At 44.1% G+C, this 9,920-nt stretch overlaps 1 long non-coding RNA gene across 1 annotated transcript in view; it reads right to left on the bottom strand.

Annotated features, from left to right (window-relative positions):
• LOC117952873 overlaps window positions 1-9,920 on the bottom strand; it is a 24,030-nt gene that overhangs the window by 2,060 nt on the left and 12,050 nt on the right. Inside the window, exon 2 of the long non-coding RNA XR_004658526.1 lies at window positions 7,915-8,001. This is a non-coding gene — a long non-coding RNA (uncharacterized LOC117952873). The remainder of the gene's footprint in view (window positions 1-7,914; window positions 8,002-9,920) is intronic.

Below are 9,920 nucleotides of genomic sequence, written 5' to 3'. Positions count from 1 at the left end.
GTTACCTGGTCCTCAGATCTCTGCAGGGTAAATCCAGACAGCTAGCTGGACTATCTGTCCAATCAGAGTTTTCTGTTGCACAACTAAAACTACTTTTCAACGTACACACGTTCCACCAAAACAAGTTTCTTCCTAAGACTATTTAGCAGAGGCACCGTGGCTCCGTCCGGCGCTTAGCACCGCCCAAGACGATCGTGATTGGTTTAAAGAATTGCTGATAAACCAGAGCAGGTTTTTCTTCCATTTCGTAATTTTGTGTGGACTAGTCAGACCTTCCTCCGGATCGCTGTGGATGAAGGTCTGACTTGTTTCCAGCCCTGTGTGACTTTGTTCACCTCATTGTCTTCTGAAAGGACAAACCAGTAAGGACATGCCTTGATAAGAGCCGCGTCCCCCAAGGCTTCTCACAAACACATATTCTTTGTACATTTCCACAAAGACTGTGTGTTTGTGACAAAGCAGAGTCGAGGAGAGAAGAAGCAAGAGGGCATTGAAAGATGTGTACTCACAGTATTTGGTCTGTGTGAGAAGGCTTGCAAGCAGAAGTCTTTGAAGAACAAAGGCTCGTTTTTTTTTAATGCAATTGTCTCCGCTTCCTCGCGTTGATCTCACAAACACACTTCCAGCCCCGGAGGCCTTTCTGTGATATCGCACCAATCTAGCTCACCTGTTCGTCCTTGCTCTCCTCTCCCTGGAAACGCTCTTTATGTGTCGCAGTTAAGCTGCGCTTCACTCTTGCTCGCCTCCATAAACTGACACTCCACTACCGAGCGATGAAGAGCCGTCCCTGTCAGAGGCCCCCCAGGTGCTCAGGCGGAGATCTGTCCTCGCTACATCTTCTTTCCCAATGACAACGGTTAACAAGTGAGTTTTTGCATGAATCTGTGATTTTTTACAGGGCTTCTTCAACGTAAAATAAAGCCAGACCAGACTGTGCTCCAAGGTTGCATCACAGCAAGTAAACCAAAACTTGCGCATATTAAATTTGGAAGCAAAGATTCCAATAAAGAAACGATTCTACGGGAATTGTAATTTTTTAAACGATTCAAAGTAGGAATCGGTTCTCGATGCCCAACCCTGGGCCTTGGGCAGTTCCAGTTTTCTGTCAGAGACAACTTAGTGTCACTCGCTGAAAACTGAAGAAGACTTTGTGGTGCAGGATCAATACGGCTTCCAGACTGAAAGCAAGACAGACCGTGGAATAGACCATGCACCACATTATCCACCTATACAGCACACAGTCATGTGAAAGATGTTGCTCCTAGTGACAAAGAGAGAATCAGTCAGAATTCTGAGATTAAAGTCCAAATTGTGAAAGAAATGTTGCATATTGCCTCGTCCACAGCGCCGTCACCTCTGACCTTTACATCCCAAAATGCCACAGCTGATGCAGATCTAAGCAGGGGGATATCTTTTTCTGACTTCTCCCGCAGCGTTACTCTCTCTCGCTTCGCCTCTGGTTTCCAAAGTTGCCACAGAGTTTTGTCCCGAGCATATATGTTCTCTGACTGGCAGCCATGTGACTGCCCTCAAGGACTTCTCAAATGACAACATGCGAGAGGCAGTTAAGGACACAAAAAAGAATGAGAACAAAAATTTCCCGGCAACCAGACATAGACAACATAGATCATGGGCAGAGGCATGGACAGTGTTGGGAAGCATACTTTCAAAACGTAGCCCAGACAGAATACATGTCAAAAAATGTCATTTGTAACATGTTTGATTATGTTACTCAATACTTGGATTACATAAACATTGAATTACATTTTATAAGTGTAGGAATGCGGCCTTCAAATACTGCTTATGCCTTTTCTGGTGTGTTCTTCTGTTCCAACTGGCTGAATGTGCACATGAACAAGCAGATGGATTTTTGTATTTCTCATCCCGGAATGCATGGCCTACTAAAAAAAAACTGCAGTCTTGCTACCACAAGCAAGTGTGCTCTCCCGGCTTCATGTTTTCCATGAATGCATGTGGAAGTGCATGGAGGAGCCATACCGCCAAACCTAAATCTCAGATGAATTGATGTAATTTGACAAAGTTGTCCTGAATGAACTGCCACTTTAACAATGTTGAACCCTGCTGCTCTGTGCAAGGTTGGTTGATGTCCAGCTGATTTTGGTGGGCTGGTCTGGGTCTCAAAAGTCCAGGGCTGACTTTTTTTACCCAATTCCAGCCCTGAAAGTACAACTGACGACACAGTTCTTTCCAAGAGCTCTGGCTTGAAATGCGACTTTGGAAACTATTAAACTGGGATCTGTGCATGTTTGTGTCCACTAGACCGGTAATTTACTCTGGATCTTTAACCCAAGTCTTTGAATTGACTCATGAATCGCGAGTCTCTACTATCATTAACCCGGTTCAGTTTAGTCCTACTAAACTTCAGTCTAAAATTATTACAGCGCCACAAACAAACTTATCGGAGTCGGAAGCTAGCAGACCATGGGATCACTCGAGAACTAATGAATCCCGCGAATCAGTCGGCTGTGAGTGGATCTTATTCAGACGGGCGAGTGATGTCTTTCCTCAAGCTCCGGATAAAATGAATCAACAACAAAAGCCCTTGTTTCACTTTTCAATTAACAAACAATGTTCTGCATGTTGCCTAGCTGGGCTACTGTAGGTTTGGTGTATACATGTAGGCTGTTAACATGCAATTAGTTCAAGAACACAGTCCAAAACCTCGCAAGCTCGCCTCGGCTCACGGCTGGGGCTCGCCACACGGACTCAAGTGAATCGCACAACCAGGTTCAGTTTAGTGAGTGATTCATAATAACTCGAATCATTAAAAGAAACCGGATTTCCAGGCCTGGTGTCCACAGACAGAAATCAATTGTCTTGTTCTAGCGTGTCGAGTCTAACTGGGCCAGGGTAGGCTAGATCTATATCCAATGGCTGCAGTTCATACTTTATGAAATGTCCTCAGCCACAGTTCAACTGGTTAGATTTAAGTCCATGTTATTACAAATCTCAGTAGGAACCATTCCAATGCAGGAAAGCCCAGCCATTTGGCCGTGTAAGCAGGTTAAACCAAATGTTAGGAATGTGGTGACAGCTATGTGACACCGGTCTGCTATTGTGATCCCAAAGAGAGTTTCCTCTGTCACTGGATAATGGGAGGCGCTGATGGTTTTCACAGCTATGAACGCATGCAGTGTTAGCTAAGGGCTTTGGACTGTGTGAAACTTGCAGAATGTGGTTTTCCCTGCGTCTGTGAATGGCCCGGGATGTGTGAACAGCATTTTTCAGTTAATAATGCCATTGTTAGGCTTTCTCCTGTTTTCCCTGACAGACCTGGGTTACTTAATATTTGCAAATACCTTGTTTTCTGCATGTTCTACCCAACTTTAAAAAACAGATGGTCAAAGGAGGTCGCATTATAACACCTTGGCAGTTATTTTGTCAGTAATGAAGCGATCCCACGGGTCCCACAAGTTCAGGAATTATTTGTGTGAGTGTTGCAGAGAGTGAAAAGGGGGATTTTAACAATGGGGAAAGGAAATTTAAGTTGTTTTTTTTCTACATGAGTCACCCAAAATAAATATGCCAAGATGTTATAACTTGTTTTACACTTTTACGCATGAGGCTGTGGTTTTCATCTGCATTTCTCTAAAGCAAACTTCCCTGAGGTTAAAGACTGTTTAGCCCCTGTAGAACCACTCGAAGCTTAAGGACAACATGAAGAAATCTAGGAAAAGGAAAGTTTACTTCATCTTTAACTAATGGAGATAGTCCAACCCTAACCCTAACCCTTTTGAGGCATAATGTGGCGTAATGATGTCCTACGAATAGTTTTTGTTCGATATCATACAAACTTATTCATGAGAATGTGTTATGATGCACTGTGTTTGCAGACTTGATTGGAGGTCCACTCTGATCCACTCGAGTATTAGGTCATACACCTGAGACCCTGCAGTACCACGGGATGGGACACTATCTGGCCCGATTAGACTGAATGTAATTTGGACCTAGCCGATCCTGGCCCCCTAGTGGAGGACTCTGAGATATTTCAGGCTGAGTGTGTGTACTTAAAGACGCAGAGAGAAGAAAAATGGTGCACTTAAGATGTTTGAGTGCTGCCGGTCATCTGCTGTGTGTAAAACACACTCTCTTCCTGCACACTGGAACTAATTCACCTGATGACAGACGCGTTTGACAGACGTTTCACAGCCAACACACACCCGTGTCTCTCTCTCTCTCTCTCTCTGTCTCTGTCTCTCTCACGCGTGACATTCCAGGACTCCAGGTCATCAGCCACTTCTGTTTTGTCAATAATACACTCACATACACAGACACACATAATCTCACTGGTTTCCCTGTTCTCTATCAGTTTCTTTCCTTTTAAAAAGCCATGCAACCTCTCCTGTCTTCCACCTCTCACTCTCTCTTTCTCTCTCACACACACACTCACAGCTCAAGGGTTAATGTCCCCCCAAGGCATCACAGCCGCCTGACCCTTGACCTTTCCCAGGAGTCTACCCTGCTACCAGCCTCTGGACTACATTTTATGCTCCATAACTGTCCTCAACTGTCTTTCATCTCACACACACATTGGCTAACACATGAGCATGCAGACACACTTTTAGGTTCAGCCGTGGAATAAGATTGTGATTAAAATAATAATAAATTCTGTGTTTAGAGCAATTTTGGTCAAAGTACAAGAGGATGGAATATTCAGAGCAACTCACCCACTCTGCAGATGGACGGTGCGAGAGGAACTGGCGCGCCATGTGAGTGTGCTGCTGTTTCTCATGTGTGTGATGGACATCTATGTGAGCCCATTTGACTCGCATGGTTATTATCTCAGTAGGGAGCTACAGGTCTGGCAGTTAAAACGCATTCTCAGTGTTATGCATATGAGCACAGAGCCATTTGCCGGTTTATTAGGTCAAACCAGTTAAAATAGCGCAGTGGAATACAACAGACGTGCCATAAATCCTCCCTTCCTGACGGTTTATGGTGTTGTTGAAATGAGAGCTGTTTCCAATATTTAGTCCACTTTATTTTATAACAACATGCACATAATGCATTTGTGCAAATATCCTCGGAACTTAAACAGACAAACAGAAAAGCAAATGTGATTCAACATTGGACATCATGCAAAGACAACATCATTAAATTAAATTTAAAAAAAAACTATAAATAACGTGCAGCACAAACAAGGAAACAGAAGCAGTTCCCACAATTCATTTCCATAATGCTCTTGGCTGCTGTGCCTCTGCTAGATTCCAGACGTAAGTCAAAGTTGTGACATTACAGGTGGTAAGCTACAAAAAGTACTTCAAGTTCTGCTAAGCAGCTGACTTAAGATCAGAGGAGACTATTTTTAATGGCTATAAAACGAGGATTTGTGTGTGTTGGTGTGTGTGTTGGTGTGGTAATGTGTGTATCCCTGTGTGCGCCAGCCAGTGTCCAAGCCAAGCTGCTAATGATCCACTAGTCATAAGGTCTTTAAGGCCAACCCAGGAGGCCCACCAGGCATCCCACAGAACCGAAAATACAACCACACCGCCCAATAAAAACATCACATCTCCACAAGTTCACCGTTAACTGAAAATGTACAAAAAGTACTGTTTCTTTTTTAGATTTGATGTATTTCTAGTGTGATTGAAAAAATAGAGAATTCTACAAACTGAACGGGTTTCCTGGATCTTGCTCAGGTCATGTTACGGTAAAGGACTTTTAACTGGGCCATAATGTAATAAAATACTGGGAACTGCAACTGGTGTTAACAAAAAGGAGAGATTCAGCCAAACTGACCTAATATTTGATCATTGCAGCAGAACCATAAGGAGATATAGATAAGAGTTGGCCGAGATACATCAAACAGAATAAGCATCGCATGCCAATTCATTATTACAGTCAGGGCTGAAAGATTAATGGCCTTCATTTCATATTTCTTTGTATTGTGTTTGTGTATATTTATATACCCAATATTATTTTCTTCAAAATCTTCAGGCCGAAATACAGTCTTTCAGCTGGGTGATTTTTTCTTTCTATAACTTTTTCCAAACTTTTGCTATTCACCTTCCAATGCCTTCTGTGACCTTATCTACTCTGTACCTGGCATTTCATATGGCTAATTCCTGGTAAGACCACCTCCTGACAGGAAGCACATCAATGGTCCCATCAAGACCAAAAACCCCATTTGAGTAAGTGACCTTTCTGGGGGACAAACGAGCAGAAAGGCTGCACCTTCACTAATAATACTCCATAAAGCTGTTTTGCATTGCAACTCAATTTAATGTCAACTCATTTCACTCGTGATGGATGGACTCTTCTATTATGTCCGTAGTGGGAGCCCATCACAATGTGGCATCAAATGGTTTTAAAAAACAGCTTCCTACGTCTGCTTCCCCACTGGCGGAGGCTATTGTCTCTGCCATTGAGGTCCCTGCATGACGCAAATGATAAGCACCAGTGAACTGTGGCAAAGGAGAGCGGGTCTTTAAAGTAAAAGAAAGAGAAGAGGGGAAACAAGAATATCTGGCGGAGACATCCGAAGATGAGTCTGTCAGCATAAAAAGAGAAGGAGAGACCAAAAGAAGCAGAGGTAGGGTGGAGAGGGGGAGATATCACACACAGCAGAGGTAGGATGACAGATTTGACACAGGAAGAAGAAAAGCCATCCCTTTCTCATGCGGCGTTTTTCCTCTGCACTCTCTGAGTGGCTGTCCAGTTCTGCCACACCACATACGCTGCCTCTGCCTAACTACCTGACAAAACAGAGAAGAACCACAGAGCCAAAGCGGGCCTGATGGCACCGAGACATCAAAAAGCCAACATGGCAAATACGCTCCTGTCTGAGGGCTCCTGAAAGCACCGCTTTCCTCTCAGCAACGGCACCAGGCCTGTCAGCTTGGCACTGCCAAAGAGAAACCTTAAAAAGAAGGGTAGCATAGAAAGGGAGAAGACACAAGAAAGGAATGGTGGAGGAGTGTGTGTGTGTGTGTGTGAAATTGCAGTATGCGTGGACTCTGAAAACCATCGGGAGAACTGAAGTCGAAAAGCTGAATTGCAATGCAATATTTAAGTTAGGAGGATTGTTGGATTTCAAATCCAAATCAGCTTCTTTGGCCATGAGAATTCACAAAATTTGACTCGTTGCTCTTTGGACGATGGTAAAACAAACTTGGTTAATACCAAGTCACCTACAGGATTTGAGCATGTTCCATCTGTTTTCTCACCTCGACACCACATATTTCTACGTGACTTTTGTTAGTTAAATCTTTAGTATGCATTAAAATATATGTCCTACCACGGTTACAGTACATTGGCTAAGTTTTCACCAGCATATTCAACTTTGAATGCCACTTGAATAGAAAGTATAGTAATGTAGAAATTGTCACGAAAGGGCAACAATGTTCACCATTGTTAGCTAGCATCTGATAATTAGCTCCTAACACAAGCTACAGCTGAGGCTGATGGGAATGCCGCCTGTTTTGCAGGTATTTTTATCAAATCCATTTTGCCCTGATGACAGACAGAAGATAACACTATTGGTTCTGGGGTGACGATTATATCCTGGGGCAGCTTAAGGGCAATACTCTGAACCTTGTGGTGTTTTAGAGTCGAACCATGAATCCCTGTGCCAATTTGGCAACAAATGGCATCCAAAAAATACACTATGTCAAGATTTTCCAGCACTTTGGACAAGATATTTCACTCTTAGTCTCAATCGAGGGTGTTTCGTTTCTGGAATCACTCCGGTGCTGCCAGGAATTCCACTGGATGGACCTTCCACTTTCTTTGTATTCTAACCTCTGGTGGATTTATGAGGACCATGGCTAACAGCTCCTTAGATCTCTACATCTGTCCAATCTGAGTTTTCTGTCCACATCAACCAAAACAAGTTCCTTCCCACGTGCACCGTAGCTGTTGTGATTGGTTTAAAGAAATGCAAATAAACTAGACTTCCATCCCGCAATGCTGAGTGGACTAGCCAGACCCTTCTCCGGAGCGCTGTGGAGGAAGGTCTAACAATGTGAGACTACCAACATGCTTTTGCCTACAGATGTGTGCAAGTTGTGAAATTGTGTGTAGGTCTCTGTTTTAGCTCCAGAGTGAGACATCCCCCTTCTGACCTATCTTTGTTGGGAGCTGCACATGCTCAGTAGCTCGGTGAGATCCCATCAGCTAGATAACTCTTTCTCCAGCTTTGGTCAGTCCAAGGCAGGATCAGCTGGGAGACTTCTTCTAGACCAGGGACACTTGTGGAATACCCGCACAATAGGGACAGGAAGTAGAACAGGGACAGGAAGTAGTTCTTTTGGAGATTCTGGTCCACTAGTGGCTGTTGGAGCAGTGTTTAGCCATTGAGAACGAGCTAGCATGCTACGGTTAGCCACCTCGTCTCTAGTGACGTAGAAAGCCGTGCAGATGTTGGACAGCTCACCCGGGGAATGAAGACAGAGGACATTCAGAAACCGGATCTCACTCAAAACACCATGGATAGTTTTTTTCCAAGTTTGTATGCGTGTGGAAGCACCAGAGACACAAAATAACACCCTAAATCCCAGAAAAGGAGATGTTCTCATAATATGGGTACTTACTGTACCCAACAAGAGCACTTCCTCTAAAGATGCATTGAAAGCTGAACAGGGTCCCCACCACCTGCTAATGTCTCTTCGCCCACCTGCTGACTTTCCATTGCATCTTTTAAAAAGCTGATATAGGGTAAGAAACGTCCAACATGATGCAGGAAGTCATAAGTCATGGTTTGCTTTGTCATCCTGATTGTGGTCGGAGAACGCCCCCCGTTTGATCACGAGAGGCTCAGAAAGCCACAGGCGTTTCGGGGATTTGGTCTGGTGTGGTTGACTTCAGTCAAATGTTGAATCCACTTTGATTTCATGAAACTGCAGCGTTGCAGAGCATCACTGAGACGGGAAGTGTACAGCAGGTTGTTAGTATCTCATCTTTTGAAGGCAACTTGAATAATTGATAAATTCAAGTCTTCAATACAGTGTTTGGAAAGTCATATGGCTGGTATTTATCTTTAAGAATCTTATATTTTTGTGGGAATGCGTGTGTGTTTATGTGTGTGTGTGTGTGTTTTTGTGTGAGAGAGAGGATTTATCATGCGCCGCTTTCAACGTATGCCTGTGTGATCTCACCGACGGCTGTAAATCGGAGCCTGCAAGACAACCATCAGGTCTTTCTGTGAGACGCCTGTGTGTTCGGATCAGAGTCAGCAGGCCTCGCCCCCCCCCCCCCCCCCCCCCCCCCCCCCCCCCCCCCCCTCTCCCCTTGTCAGTTCAGGAGAAACAACACATTCTCACTCCCATCGCGTCAAAAAGCAACGGACATGTTCCACTCAGGTATCGGATTCATTCAGTTCCAGGTTCTCCTGTCAGGCCACATGACCTCTTTCATATTCCATGTATGTGTATGGCAAAGATTTAAATTAGTCTGCCGTTTCCATTCGCTTTGTTTCACACTTTTGGCACATCAGGAAGGTAAAAGTCTATTGTTATTCATAGCACAAGAAAGATTCCAATACTGTGACTTTCTGTACTGTTAGAACTGGAAGTAATACTGTATTAAAGGTCCCATGGCGTAAAATAGTCACTTTATGAGGTTTTTATGGTTAAAATGTGTTCCCCCAGCATGCCTATGGTCCCCTAGTGGCCGGTAAACCGAGCCCTGAGTCTCCTGCTCTGCCTTTGAGAGAATTAAAGCTTAGATTGGCTGATCTGGCATTGTGCCCCTTATGACCTCATAAGGGGCACAATGCCTGTCTGCTTTGCCCCTCCAGATAATTTGGCCCACCCATGAGAGAGAGACATCATGGCTTTCAAACAGGCAGACTGGCAGTTGGTGAAGGCCACACCCCCAGCTTCCACAGTATTAGGGGACCACTAAGGTCTATATAAAAGAGACTTCAGATACAGTATTAGGGACCACTAAGGTCTATATAA

This window comes from Etheostoma cragini, chromosome 11, assembly GCF_013103735.1.
Source record: "Etheostoma cragini isolate CJK2018 chromosome 11, CSU_Ecrag_1.0, whole genome shotgun sequence".
NCBI lineage: Eukaryota > Metazoa > Chordata > Actinopteri > Perciformes > Percidae > Etheostoma > Etheostoma cragini.
Note: the sequence above shows the minus strand (reverse complement) of the source record. Positions and strands in the feature narration are given on the sequence as shown.